Source organism: Hypomesus nipponensis, chromosome 7 (assembly GCF_054491055.1).
Source record: "Hypomesus nipponensis isolate SF chromosome 7, ASM5449105v1, whole genome shotgun sequence".
Lineage (NCBI taxonomy): Eukaryota > Metazoa > Chordata > Actinopteri > Osmeriformes > Osmeridae > Hypomesus > Hypomesus nipponensis.
This window is the reverse complement of record NC_140367.1, coordinates 16,710,001-16,720,000: the sequence shown is the minus strand read 5'-3', so window position 1 is coordinate 16,720,000 and position 10,000 is coordinate 16,710,001. Positions and strand designations below refer to the sequence as shown.

The 10,000-nt window shown below is 47.1% G+C and overlaps 34 non-coding genes and 1 pseudogene across 34 annotated transcripts in view; all 35 read left to right on the top strand.

The window, feature by feature from the left end:
* Window positions 1–4: 4 nt before the first annotated feature.
* Window positions 5–123, top strand: LOC146279560 (5S ribosomal RNA). The gene has a single exon (XR_014765667.1). It is a non-coding gene; the product is annotated as a 5S ribosomal RNA (ribosomal RNA).
* Window positions 124–301: 178 nt separating this feature from the next.
* Window positions 302–420, top strand: LOC146279559 (5S ribosomal RNA). The gene has a single exon (XR_014763301.1). It is a non-coding gene; the product is annotated as a 5S ribosomal RNA (ribosomal RNA).
* A 174-nt stretch (window positions 421–594) lies between these two features.
* On the top strand, window positions 595–713 carry LOC146279558 (5S ribosomal RNA). Its single transcript, XR_014763300.1, has one exon. It is a non-coding gene; the product is annotated as a 5S ribosomal RNA (ribosomal RNA).
* A 180-nt stretch (window positions 714–893) lies between these two features.
* Window positions 894–1,012, top strand: LOC146279557 (5S ribosomal RNA). Its single transcript, XR_014763299.1, has one exon. It is a non-coding gene; the product is annotated as a 5S ribosomal RNA (ribosomal RNA).
* A 180-nt stretch (window positions 1,013–1,192) lies between these two features.
* Window positions 1,193–1,311, top strand: LOC146279556 (5S ribosomal RNA). Its single transcript, XR_014763298.1, has one exon. It is a non-coding gene; the product is annotated as a 5S ribosomal RNA (ribosomal RNA).
* Window positions 1,312–1,495: 184 nt separating this feature from the next.
* LOC146279555 (5S ribosomal RNA) lies at window positions 1,496–1,614 on the top strand. Its single transcript, XR_014763297.1, has one exon. It is a non-coding gene; the product is annotated as a 5S ribosomal RNA (ribosomal RNA).
* A 180-nt stretch (window positions 1,615–1,794) lies between these two features.
* LOC146279554 (5S ribosomal RNA) lies at window positions 1,795–1,913 on the top strand. The gene has a single exon (XR_014763296.1). It is a non-coding gene; the product is annotated as a 5S ribosomal RNA (ribosomal RNA).
* A 174-nt stretch (window positions 1,914–2,087) lies between these two features.
* LOC146279553 (5S ribosomal RNA) lies at window positions 2,088–2,206 on the top strand. Its single transcript, XR_014763295.1, has one exon. It is a non-coding gene; the product is annotated as a 5S ribosomal RNA (ribosomal RNA).
* Window positions 2,207–2,386: 180 nt separating this feature from the next.
* LOC146279552 (5S ribosomal RNA) lies at window positions 2,387–2,505 on the top strand. The gene has a single exon (XR_014763294.1). It is a non-coding gene; the product is annotated as a 5S ribosomal RNA (ribosomal RNA).
* A 168-nt stretch (window positions 2,506–2,673) lies between these two features.
* Window positions 2,674–2,792, top strand: LOC146279551 (5S ribosomal RNA; annotated as a pseudogene).
* A 174-nt stretch (window positions 2,793–2,966) lies between these two features.
* LOC146279550 (5S ribosomal RNA) lies at window positions 2,967–3,085 on the top strand. Its single transcript, XR_014763293.1, has one exon. It is a non-coding gene; the product is annotated as a 5S ribosomal RNA (ribosomal RNA).
* Window positions 3,086–3,253: 168 nt separating this feature from the next.
* LOC146279549 (5S ribosomal RNA) lies at window positions 3,254–3,372 on the top strand. The gene has a single exon (XR_014764814.1). It is a non-coding gene; the product is annotated as a 5S ribosomal RNA (ribosomal RNA).
* Window positions 3,373–3,546: 174 nt separating this feature from the next.
* LOC146279548 (5S ribosomal RNA) lies at window positions 3,547–3,665 on the top strand. The gene has a single exon (XR_014763180.1). It is a non-coding gene; the product is annotated as a 5S ribosomal RNA (ribosomal RNA).
* A 180-nt stretch (window positions 3,666–3,845) lies between these two features.
* On the top strand, window positions 3,846–3,964 carry LOC146279547 (5S ribosomal RNA). Its single transcript, XR_014763292.1, has one exon. It is a non-coding gene; the product is annotated as a 5S ribosomal RNA (ribosomal RNA).
* Window positions 3,965–4,132: 168 nt separating this feature from the next.
* On the top strand, window positions 4,133–4,251 carry LOC146279546 (5S ribosomal RNA). Its single transcript, XR_014764813.1, has one exon. It is a non-coding gene; the product is annotated as a 5S ribosomal RNA (ribosomal RNA).
* Window positions 4,252–4,425: 174 nt separating this feature from the next.
* LOC146279545 (5S ribosomal RNA) lies at window positions 4,426–4,544 on the top strand. Its single transcript, XR_014763290.1, has one exon. It is a non-coding gene; the product is annotated as a 5S ribosomal RNA (ribosomal RNA).
* Window positions 4,545–4,712: 168 nt separating this feature from the next.
* Window positions 4,713–4,831, top strand: LOC146279544 (5S ribosomal RNA). Its single transcript, XR_014764812.1, has one exon. It is a non-coding gene; the product is annotated as a 5S ribosomal RNA (ribosomal RNA).
* Window positions 4,832–5,005: 174 nt separating this feature from the next.
* LOC146279543 (5S ribosomal RNA) lies at window positions 5,006–5,124 on the top strand. Its single transcript, XR_014763289.1, has one exon. It is a non-coding gene; the product is annotated as a 5S ribosomal RNA (ribosomal RNA).
* Window positions 5,125–5,298: 174 nt separating this feature from the next.
* On the top strand, window positions 5,299–5,417 carry LOC146279542 (5S ribosomal RNA). The gene has a single exon (XR_014763288.1). It is a non-coding gene; the product is annotated as a 5S ribosomal RNA (ribosomal RNA).
* Window positions 5,418–5,597: 180 nt separating this feature from the next.
* LOC146279541 (5S ribosomal RNA) lies at window positions 5,598–5,716 on the top strand. The gene has a single exon (XR_014764583.1). It is a non-coding gene; the product is annotated as a 5S ribosomal RNA (ribosomal RNA).
* A 172-nt stretch (window positions 5,717–5,888) lies between these two features.
* Window positions 5,889–6,007, top strand: LOC146279540 (5S ribosomal RNA). The gene has a single exon (XR_014763287.1). It is a non-coding gene; the product is annotated as a 5S ribosomal RNA (ribosomal RNA).
* A 168-nt stretch (window positions 6,008–6,175) lies between these two features.
* LOC146279539 (5S ribosomal RNA) lies at window positions 6,176–6,294 on the top strand. Its single transcript, XR_014762936.1, has one exon. It is a non-coding gene; the product is annotated as a 5S ribosomal RNA (ribosomal RNA).
* A 180-nt stretch (window positions 6,295–6,474) lies between these two features.
* Window positions 6,475–6,593, top strand: LOC146279538 (5S ribosomal RNA). The gene has a single exon (XR_014763286.1). It is a non-coding gene; the product is annotated as a 5S ribosomal RNA (ribosomal RNA).
* A 184-nt stretch (window positions 6,594–6,777) lies between these two features.
* Window positions 6,778–6,896, top strand: LOC146279537 (5S ribosomal RNA). The gene has a single exon (XR_014763285.1). It is a non-coding gene; the product is annotated as a 5S ribosomal RNA (ribosomal RNA).
* Window positions 6,897–7,076: 180 nt separating this feature from the next.
* Window positions 7,077–7,195, top strand: LOC146279536 (5S ribosomal RNA). The gene has a single exon (XR_014763284.1). It is a non-coding gene; the product is annotated as a 5S ribosomal RNA (ribosomal RNA).
* Window positions 7,196–7,369: 174 nt separating this feature from the next.
* LOC146279535 (5S ribosomal RNA) lies at window positions 7,370–7,488 on the top strand. Its single transcript, XR_014763283.1, has one exon. It is a non-coding gene; the product is annotated as a 5S ribosomal RNA (ribosomal RNA).
* A 180-nt stretch (window positions 7,489–7,668) lies between these two features.
* Window positions 7,669–7,787, top strand: LOC146279534 (5S ribosomal RNA). The gene has a single exon (XR_014763282.1). It is a non-coding gene; the product is annotated as a 5S ribosomal RNA (ribosomal RNA).
* A 168-nt stretch (window positions 7,788–7,955) lies between these two features.
* On the top strand, window positions 7,956–8,074 carry LOC146279533 (5S ribosomal RNA). The gene has a single exon (XR_014764811.1). It is a non-coding gene; the product is annotated as a 5S ribosomal RNA (ribosomal RNA).
* A 174-nt stretch (window positions 8,075–8,248) lies between these two features.
* LOC146279532 (5S ribosomal RNA) lies at window positions 8,249–8,367 on the top strand. Its single transcript, XR_014763281.1, has one exon. It is a non-coding gene; the product is annotated as a 5S ribosomal RNA (ribosomal RNA).
* Window positions 8,368–8,535: 168 nt separating this feature from the next.
* Window positions 8,536–8,654, top strand: LOC146279531 (5S ribosomal RNA). The gene has a single exon (XR_014764810.1). It is a non-coding gene; the product is annotated as a 5S ribosomal RNA (ribosomal RNA).
* Window positions 8,655–8,828: 174 nt separating this feature from the next.
* Window positions 8,829–8,947, top strand: LOC146279530 (5S ribosomal RNA). The gene has a single exon (XR_014766005.1). It is a non-coding gene; the product is annotated as a 5S ribosomal RNA (ribosomal RNA).
* A 180-nt stretch (window positions 8,948–9,127) lies between these two features.
* LOC146279529 (5S ribosomal RNA) lies at window positions 9,128–9,246 on the top strand. Its single transcript, XR_014763279.1, has one exon. It is a non-coding gene; the product is annotated as a 5S ribosomal RNA (ribosomal RNA).
* Window positions 9,247–9,414: 168 nt separating this feature from the next.
* On the top strand, window positions 9,415–9,533 carry LOC146279528 (5S ribosomal RNA). The gene has a single exon (XR_014764809.1). It is a non-coding gene; the product is annotated as a 5S ribosomal RNA (ribosomal RNA).
* Window positions 9,534–9,707: 174 nt separating this feature from the next.
* Window positions 9,708–9,826, top strand: LOC146279527 (5S ribosomal RNA). Its single transcript, XR_014763278.1, has one exon. It is a non-coding gene; the product is annotated as a 5S ribosomal RNA (ribosomal RNA).
* A 168-nt stretch (window positions 9,827–9,994) lies between these two features.
* LOC146279526 (5S ribosomal RNA) overlaps window positions 9,995–10,000 on the top strand; it is a 119-nt gene continuing 113 nt past the window's right edge. The window contains exon 1 of the ribosomal RNA XR_014764808.1: window positions 9,995–10,000. This exon is cut by the window's right edge and continues 113 nt beyond it. This is a non-coding gene — a ribosomal RNA (5S ribosomal RNA).

Genomic DNA, 10,000 nt, shown 5'->3' with positions numbered 1-10,000 from the left:
TATTTCGTACGGCCATACCAGCCTGGCAACGCCCGATCTCGTCTGATCTCGGAAGCTAAGCAGGGTCGGGCCTGGTTAGTACTTGGATGGGAGACCGCCTGGGTATACCAGGTGCTGTATGCTCTTTTGCTCATTCACTTAGAAACTGAAATCTTGCAATATGCACAAGTAGTCCTTCATGAAAGGGGCTGGAAGCTGTTTTCATTTTGACACGAGAGAGAGAGAGAGAGAGAGAGACCACCTTGCATTGTCAATTGCTAAATCTGTATATGGATAAGTAGCCTATGGTTGTCAACTTATTTCGTACGGCCATACCAGCCTGGCAACGCCCGATCTCGTCTGATCTCGGAAGCTAAGCAGGGTCGGGCCTGGTTAGTACTTGGATGGGAGACCGCCTGGGAATACCAGGTGCTGTATGCTCTTTTGCTCATTCACTTAGAAATTGACATCTTGCAATATGCACAAGTAGTCCTTCATGAAAGGGGCTGGAAGCTGTTTTCATTTTGACACGAGAGAGAGAGAGAGAGAGACTACCTTGCATTGTCAATTGCTAAATCTGTATATGGATAAGTAGCCTATGGTTGTCAACTTATTTCGTACGGCCATACCAGCCTGGCAACGCCCGATCTCGTCTGATCTCGGAAGCTAAGCAGGGTCGGGCCTGGTTAGTACTTGGATGGGAGACCGCCTGGGAATACCAGGTGCTGTATGCTCTTTTGCTCATTCACTTAGAAACTGAAATCTTGCAATATGCACAAGTAGTCCTTCATGAAAGGGGCTGGAAGCTGTTTTCATTTTGACACGAGAGAGAGAGAGAGAGAGAGAGAGACCACCTTGCATTGTCAATTGCTAAATCTGTATATGGATAAGTAGCCTATGGTTTTCAACTTATTTCGTACGGCCATACCAGCCTGGCAACGCCCGATCTCGTCTGATCTCGGAAGCTAAGCAGGGTCGGGCCTGGTTAGTACTTGGATGGGAGACCGCCTGGGAATACCAGGTGCTGTATGCTCTTTTGCTCATTCACTTAGAAACTGAACTCTTGCAATATGCACAAGTAGTCCTTCATGAAAGGGGCTGGAAGCTGTTTTCATTTTGACACGAGAGAGAGAGAGAGAGAGAGAGAGACCACCTTGCATTGTCAATTGCCAAATCTGTATATGGATAAGTAGCCTATGGTTGTCAACTTATTTCGTACGGCCATACCAGCCTGGCAACGCCCGATCTCGTCTGATCTCGGAAGCTAAGCAGGGTCGGGCCTGGTTAGTACTTGGATGGGAGACCGCCTGGGAATACCAGGTGCTGTATGCTCTTTTGCTCATTCACTTAGAAACTGAAATCTTGCAATATGCACAAGTAGTCCTTCATGAAAGGGGCTGGAAGCTGTTTTCATTTTGACACGAGAGAGAGAGAGACAGAGAGAGAGAGAGACCACCTTGCATTGTCAATTGCCAAATCTGTATATGGATAAGTAGCCTATGGTTGTCAACTTATTTCGTACGGCCATACCAGCCTGGCAACGCCCGATCTCGTCTGATCTCGGAAGCTAAGCAGGGTCGGGCCTGGTTAGTACTTGGATGGGAGACCGCCTGGGAATACCAGGTGCTGTATGCTCTTTTGCTCATTCACTTAGAAACTGAAATCTTGCAATATGCACAAGTAGTCCTTCATGAAAGGGGCTGGAAGCTGTTTTCATTTTGACACGAGAGAGAGAGAGAGAGAGAGAGAGACCACCTTGCATTGTCAATTGCCAAATCTGTATATGGATAAGTAGCCTATGGTTGTCAACTTATTTCGTACGGCCATACCAGCCTGGCAACGCCCGATCTCGTCTGATCTCGGAAGCTAAGCAGGGTCGGGCCTGGTTAGTACTTGGATGGGAGACCGCCTGGGAATACCAGGTGCTGTATGCTCTTTTGCTCATTCACTTAGAAACTGAAATCTTGCAATATGCACAAGTAGTCCTTCATGAAAGGGGCCGGAAGCTGTTTTCATTTTGACACGAGAGAGAGAGAGAGAGAGACCACCTTGCATTGTCAATTGCCAAATCTGTATATGGATAAGTAGCCTATGGTTGTCAACTTATTTCGTACGGCCATACCAGCCTGGCAACGCCCGATCTCGTCTGATCTCGGAAGCTAAGCAGGGTCGGGCCTGGTTAGTACTTGGATGGGAGACCGCCTGGGAATACCAGGTGCTGTATGCTCTTTTGCTCATTCACTTAGAAACTGAAATCTTGCAATATGCACAAGTAGTCCTTCATGAAAGGGGCTGGAAGCTGTTTTCATTTTGACACGAGAGAGAGAGAAAGAGAGAGAGAGACCACCTTGCATTGTCAATTGCTAAATCTGTATATGGATAAGTAGCCTATGGTTGTCAACTTATTTCGTACGGCCATACCAGCCTGGCAACGCCCGATCTCGTCTGATCTCGGAAGCTAAGCAGGGTCGGGCCTGGTTAGTACTTGGATGGGAGACCGCCTGGGAATACCAGGTGCTGTATGCTCTTTTGCTCATTCACTTAGAAACTGAAATCTTGCAATATGCACAAGTAGTCCTTCATGAAAGGGGCTGGAAGCTGTTTTCATTTTGACACGAGAGAGAGAGAGACCACCTTGCATTGTCAATTGCTAAATCTGTATATGGATAAGTAGCCTATGGTTGTCAACTTATTTCGTACGGCCATACCAGCCTGGCAACGCCTGATCTCGTCTGATCTCGGAAGCTAAGCAGGGTCGGGCCTGGTTAGTACTTGGATGGGAGACCGCCTGGGAATACCAGGTGCTGTATACTCTTTTGCTCATTCACTTAGAAACTGAAATCTTGCAATATGCACAAGTAGTCCTTCATGAAAGGGGCCGGAAGCTGTTTTCATTTTGACACGAGAGAGAGAGAGAGAGAGACCACCTTGCATTGTCAATTGCCAAATCTGTATATGGATAAGTAGCCTATGGTTGTCAACTTATTTCGTACGGCCATACCAGCCTGGCAACGCCCGATCTCGTCTGATCTCGGAAGCTAAGCAGGGTCGGGCCTGGTTAGTACTTGGATGGGAGACCGCCTGGGAATACCAGGTGCTGTATGCTCTTTTGCTCATTCACTTAGAAACTGAAATCTTGCAATATGCACAAGTAGTCCTTCATGAAAGGGGCTGGAAGCTGTTTTCATTTTGACACGAGAGAGAGAGAGACCACCTTGCATTGTCAATTGCTAAATCTGTATATGGATAAGTAGCCTATGGTTGTCAACTTATTTCGTACGGCCATACCAGCCTGGCAACGCCTGATCTCGTCTGATCTCGGAAGCTAAGCAGGGTCGGGCCTGGTTAGTACTTGGATGGGAGACCGCCTGGGAATACCAGGTGCTGTATGCTCTTTTGCTCATTCACTTAGAAACTGAAATCTTGCAATATGCACAAGTAGTCCTTCATGAAAGGGGCCGGAAGCTGTTTTCATTTTGACACGAGAGAGAGAGAGAGAGAGACCACCTTGCATTGTCAATTGCCAAATCTGTATATGGATAAGTAGCCTATGGTTGTCAACTTATTTCGTACGGCCATACCAGCCTGGCAACGCCCGATCTCGTCTGATCTCGGAAGCTAAGCAGGGTTGGGCCTGGTTAGTACTTGGATGGGAGACCGCCTGGGAATACCAGGTGCTGTATGCTCTTTTGCTCATTCACTTAGAAACTGAAATCTTGCAATATGCACAAGTAGTCCTTCATGAAAGGGGCTGGAAGCTGTTTTCATTTTGACACGAGAGAGAGAGAAAGAGAGAGAGAGACCACCTTGCATTGTCAATTGCTAAATCTGTATATGGATAAGTAGCCTATGGTTGTCAACTTATTTCGTACGGCCATACCAGCCTGGCAACGCCCGATCTCGTCTGATCTCGGAAGCTAAGCAGGGTCGGGCCTGGTTAGTACTTGGATGGGAGACCGCCTGGGAATACCAGGTGCTGTATGCTCTTTTGCTCATTCACTTAGAAACTGAAATCTTGCAATATGCACAAGTAGTCCTTCATGAAAGGGGCTGGAAGCTGTTTTCATTTTGACACGAGAGAGAGAGAGACCACCTTGCATTGTCAATTGCTAAATCTGTATATGGATAAGTAGCCTATGGTTGTCAACTTATTTCGTACGGCCATACCAGCCTGGCAACGCCTGATCTCGTCTGATCTCGGAAGCTAAGCAGGGTCGGGCCTGGTTAGTACTTGGATGGGAGACCGCCTGGGAATACCAGGTGCTGTATGCTCTTTTGCTCATTCACTTAGAAACTGAAATCTTGCAATATGCACAAGTAGTCCTTCATGAAAGGGGCCGGAAGCTGTTTTCATTTTGACACGAGAGAGAGAGAGAGAGAGACCACCTTGCATTGTCAATTGCCAAATCTGTATATGGATAAGTAGCCTATGGTTGTCAACTTATTTCGTACGGCCATACCAGCCTGGCAACGCCCGATCTCGTCTGATCTCGGAAGCTAAGCAGGGTCGGGCCTGGTTAGTACTTGGATGGGAGACCGCCTGGGAATACCAGGTGCTGTATGCTCTTTTGCTCATTCACTTAGAAACTGAAATCTTGCAATATGCACAAGTAGTCCTTCATGAAAGGGGCTGGAAGCTGTTTTCATTTTGACACGAGAGAGAGAGAGACCACCTTGCATTGTCAATTGCTAAATCTGTATATGGATAAGTAGCCTATGGTTGTCAACTTATTTCGTACGGCCATACCAGCCTGGCAACGCCTGATCTCGTCTGATCTCGGAAGCTAAGCAGGGTCGGGCCTGGTTAGTACTTGGATGGGAGACCGCCTGGGAATACCAGGTGCTGTATGCTCTTTTGCTCATTCACTTAGAAACTGAAATCTTGCAATATGCACAAGTAGTCCTTCATGAAAGGGGCCGGAAGCTGTTTTCATTTTGACACGAGAGAGAGAGAGAGAGAGACCACCTTGCATTGTCAATTGCCAAATCTGTATATGGATAAGTAGCCTATGGTTGTCAACTTATTTCGTACGGCCATACCAGCCTGGCAACGCCCGATCTCGTCTGATCTCGGAAGCTAAGCAGGGTCGGGCCTGGTTAGTACTTGGATGGGAGACCGCCTGGGAATACCAGGTGCTGTATGCTCTTTTGCTCATTCACTTAGAAATTGAAATCTTGCAATATGCACAAGTAGTCCTTCATGAAAGGGGCTGGAAGCTGTTTTCATTTTGACACGAGAGAGAGAGAGAGAGAGACTACCTTGCATTGTCAATTGCTAAATCTGTATATGGATAAGTAGCCTATGGTTGTCAACTTATTTCGTACGGCCATACCAGCCTGGCAACGCCCGATCTCGTCTGATCTCGGAAGCTAAGCAGGGTCGGGCCTGGTTAGTACTTGGATGGGAGACCGCCTGGGAATACCAGGTGCTGTATGCTCTTTTGCTCATTCACTTAGAAACTGAAATCTTGCAATATGCACAAGTAGTCCTTCATGAAAGGGGCTGGAAGCTGTTTTCATTTTGACACGAGAGAGAGAGAGAGAGAGAGAGAGACCACCTTGCATTGTCAATTGCTAAATCTGTATATGGATAAGTAGCCTATGGTTGTCAACTTATTTTGTACGGCCATACCAGCCTGGCAACGCCCGATCTCGTCTGATCTCGGAAGCTAAGCAGGGTCGGGCCTGGTTAGTACTTGGATGGGAGACCGCCTGGGAATACCAGGTGCTGTATGCTCTTTTGCTCATTCACTTAGAAACTGAAATCTTGCAATATGCACAAGTAGTCCTTCATGAAAGGGGCTGGAAGCTGTTTTCATTTTGACACGAGAGAGAGAGAGAGAGACCACCTTGCATTGTCAATTGCTAAATCTGTATATGGATAAGTAGCCTATGGTTGTCAACTTATTTCGTACGGCCATACCAGCCTGGCAACGCCCGATCTCGTCTGATCTCGGAAGCTAAGCAGGGTCGGGCCTGGTTAGTACTTGGATGGGAGACCGCCTGGGAATACCAGGTGCTGTATGCTCTTTTGCTCATTCACTTAGAAACTGAAATCTTGCAATATGCACAAGTAGTCCTTCATGAAAGGGGCTGGAAGCTGTTTTCATTTTGACACGAGAGAGAGAGAGACCACCTTGCATTGTCAATTGCCAAATCTGTATATGGATAAGTAGCCTATGGTTGTCAACTTATTTCGTACGGCCATACCAGCCTGGAAACGCCCGATCTCGTCTGATCTCGGAAGCTAAGCAGGGTCGGGCCTGGTTAGTACTTGGATGGGAGACCGCCTGGGAATACCAGGTGCTGTATGCTCTTTTGCTAATTCACTTAGAAACTGAAATCTTGCAATATGCACAAGTAGTCCTTCATGAAAGGGGCTGGAAGCTGTTTTCATTTTGACACGAGAGAGAGAGAGAGAGAGAGAGAGACCACCTTGCATTGTCAATTGCCAAATCTGTATATGGATAAGTAGCCTATGGTTGTCAACTTATTTCGTACGGCCATACCAGCCTGGCAACGCCCGATCTCGTCTGATCTCGGAAGCTAAGCAGGGTCGGGCCTGGTTAGTACTTGGATGGGAGACCGCCTGGGAATACCAGGTGCTGTATGCTCTTTTGCTCATTCACTTAGAAACTGAAATCTTGCAATATGCACAAGTAGTCCTTCATGAAAGGGGCTGGAAGCTGTTTTCATTTTGACACGAGAGAGAGAGAGACAGAGAGAGAGAGAGACCACCTTGCATTGTCAATTGCCAAATCTGTATATGGATAAGTAGCCTATGGTTGTCAACTTATTTCGTACGGCCATACCAGCCTGGCAACGCCCGATCTCGTCTGATCTCGGAAGCTAAGCAGGGTCGGGCCTGGTTAGTACTTGGATGGGAGACCGCCTGGGAATACCAGGTGCTGTATGCTCTTTTGCTCATTCACTTAGAAACTGAAATCTTGCAATATGCACAAGTAGTCCTTCATGAAAGGGGCTGGAAGCTGTTTTCATTTTGACACGAGAGAGAGAGAGAGAGAGAGAGAGACCACCTTGCATTGTCAATTGCCAAATCTGTATATGGATAAGTAGCCTATGGTTGTCAACTTATTTCGTACGGCCATACCAGCCTGGCAACGCCCGATCTCGTCTGATCTCGGAAGCTAAGCAGGGTCGGGCCTGGTTAGTACTTGGATGGGAGACCGCCTGGGAATACCAGGTGCTGTATGCTCTTTTGCTCATTCACTTAGAAACTGAAATCTTGCAATATGCACAAGTAGTCCTTCATGAAAGGGGCCGGAAGCTGTTTTCATTTTGACACGAGAGAGAGAGAGAGAGAGACCACCTTGCATTGTCAATTGCCAAATCTGTATATGGATAAGTAGCCTATGGTTGTCAACTTATTTCGTACGGCCATACCAGCCTGGCAACGCCCGATCTCGTCTGATCTCGGAAGCTAAGCAGGGTCGGGCCTGGTTAGTACTTGGATGGGAGACCGCCTGGGAATACCAGGTGCTGTATGCTCTTTTGCTCATTCACTTAGAAACTGAAATCTTGCAATATGCACAAGTAGTCCTTCATGAAAGGGGCTGGAAGCTGTTTTCATTTTGACACGAGAGAGAGAGAAAGAGAGAGAGAGACCACCTTGCATTGTCAATTGCTAAATCTGTATATGGATAAGTAGCCTATGGTTGTCAACTTATTTCGTACGGCCATACCAGCCTGGCAACGCCCGATCTCGTCTGATCTCGGAAGCTAAGCAGGGTCGGGCCTGGTTAGTACTTGGATGGGAGACCGCCTGGGAATACCAGGTGCTGTATGCTCTTTTGCTCATTCACTTAGAAACTGAAATCTTGCAATATGCACAAGTAGTCCTTCATGAAAGGGGCTGGAAGCTGTTTTCATTTTGACACGAGAGAGAGAGAGACCACCTTGCATTGTCAATTGCTAAATCTGTATATGGATAAGTAGCCTATGGTTGTCAACTTATTTCGTACGGCCATACCAGCCTGGCAACGCCTGATCTCGTCTGATCTCGGAAGCTAAGCAGGGTCGGGCCTGGTTAGTACTTGGATGGGAGACCGCCTGGGAATACCAGGTGCTGTATGCTCTTTTGCTCATTCACTTAGAAACTGAAATCTTGCAATATGCACAAGTAGTCCTTCATGAAAGGGGCCGGAAGCTGTTTTCATTTTGACACGAGAGAGAGAGAGAGAGAGACCACCTTGCATTGTCAATTGCCAAATCTGTATATGGATAAGTAGCCTATGGTTGTCAACTTATTTCGTACGGCCATACCAGCCTGGCAACGCCCGATCTCGTCTGATCTCGGAAGCTAAGCAGGGTCGGGCCTGGTTAGTACTTGGATGGGAGACCGCCTGGGAATACCAGGTGCTGTATGCTCTTTTGCTCATTCACTTAGAAACTGAAATCTTGCAATATGCACAAGTAGTCCTTCATGAAAGGGGCTGGAAGCTGTTTTCATTTTGACACGAGAGAGAGAGAGACCACCTTGCATTGTCAATTGCTAAATCTGTATATGGATAAGTAGCCTATGGTTGTCAACTTATTTCGTACGGCCATACCAGCCTGGCAACGCCTGATCTCGTCTGATCTCGGAAGCTAAGCAGGGTCGGGCCTGGTTAGTACTTGGATGGGAGACCGCCTGGGAATACCAGGTGCTGTATGCTCTTTTGCTCATTCACTTAGAAACTGAAATCTTGCAATATGCACAAGTAGTCCTTCATGAAAGGGGCCGGAAGCTGTTTTCATTTTGACACGAGAGAGAGAGAGAGAGAGACCACCTTGCATTGTCAATTGCCAAATCTGTATATGGATAAGTAGCCTATGGTTGTCAACTTATTTCGTACGGCCATACCAGCCTGGCAACGCCCGATCTCGTCTGATCTCGGAAGCTAAGCAGGGTTGGGCCTTGTTAGTACTTGGATGGGAGACCGCCTGGGAATACCAGGTGCTGTATGCTCTTTTGCTCATTCACTTAGAAACTGAAATCTTGCAATATGCACAAGTAGTCCTTCATGAAAGGGGCTGGAAGCTGTTTTCATTTTGACACGAGAGAGAGAGAAAGAGAGAGAGAGACCACCTTGCATTGTCAATTGCTAAATCTGTATATGGATAAGTAGCCTATGGTTGTCAACTTATTTCGTACGGCCATACCAGCCTGGCAACGCCCGATCTCGTCTGATCTCGGAAGCTAAGCAGGGTCGGGCCTGGTTAGTACTTGGATGGGAGACCGCCTGGGAATACCAGGTGCTGTATGCTCTTTTGCTCATTCACTTAGAAACTGAAATCTTGCAATATGCACAAGTAGTCCTTCATGAAAGGGGCTGGAAGCTGTTTTCATTTTGACACGAGAGAGAGAGAGACCACCTTGCATTGTCAATTGCTAAATCTGTATATGGATAAGTAGCCTATGGTTGTCAACTTATTTCGTACGGCCATACCAGCCTGGCAACGCCTGATCTCGTCTGATCTCGGAAGCTAAGCAGGGTCGGGCCTGGTTAGTACTTGGATGGGAGACCGCCTGGGAATACCAGGTGCTGTATGCTCTTTTGCTCATTCACTTAGAAACTGAAATCTTGCAATATGCACAAGTAGTCCTTCATGAAAGGGGCCGGAAGCTGTTTTCATTTTGACACGAGAGAGAGAGAGAGAGAGACCACCTTGCATTGTCAATTGCCAAATCTGTATATGGATAAGTAGCCTATGGTTGTCAACTTATTTCGTACGGCCATACCAGCCTGGCAACGCCCGATCTCGTCTGATCTCGGAAGCTAAGCAGGGTCGGGCCTGGTTAGTACTTGGATGGGAGACCGCCTGGGAATACCAGGTGCTGTATGCTCTTTTGCTCATTCACTTAGAAACTGAAATCTTGCAATATGCACAAGTAGTCCTTCATGAAAGGGGCTGGAAGCTGTTTTCATTTTGACACGAGAGAGAGAGAGACCACCTTGCATTGTCAATTGCTAAATCTGTATATGGATAAGTAGCCTATGGTTGTCAACTTATTTCGTAC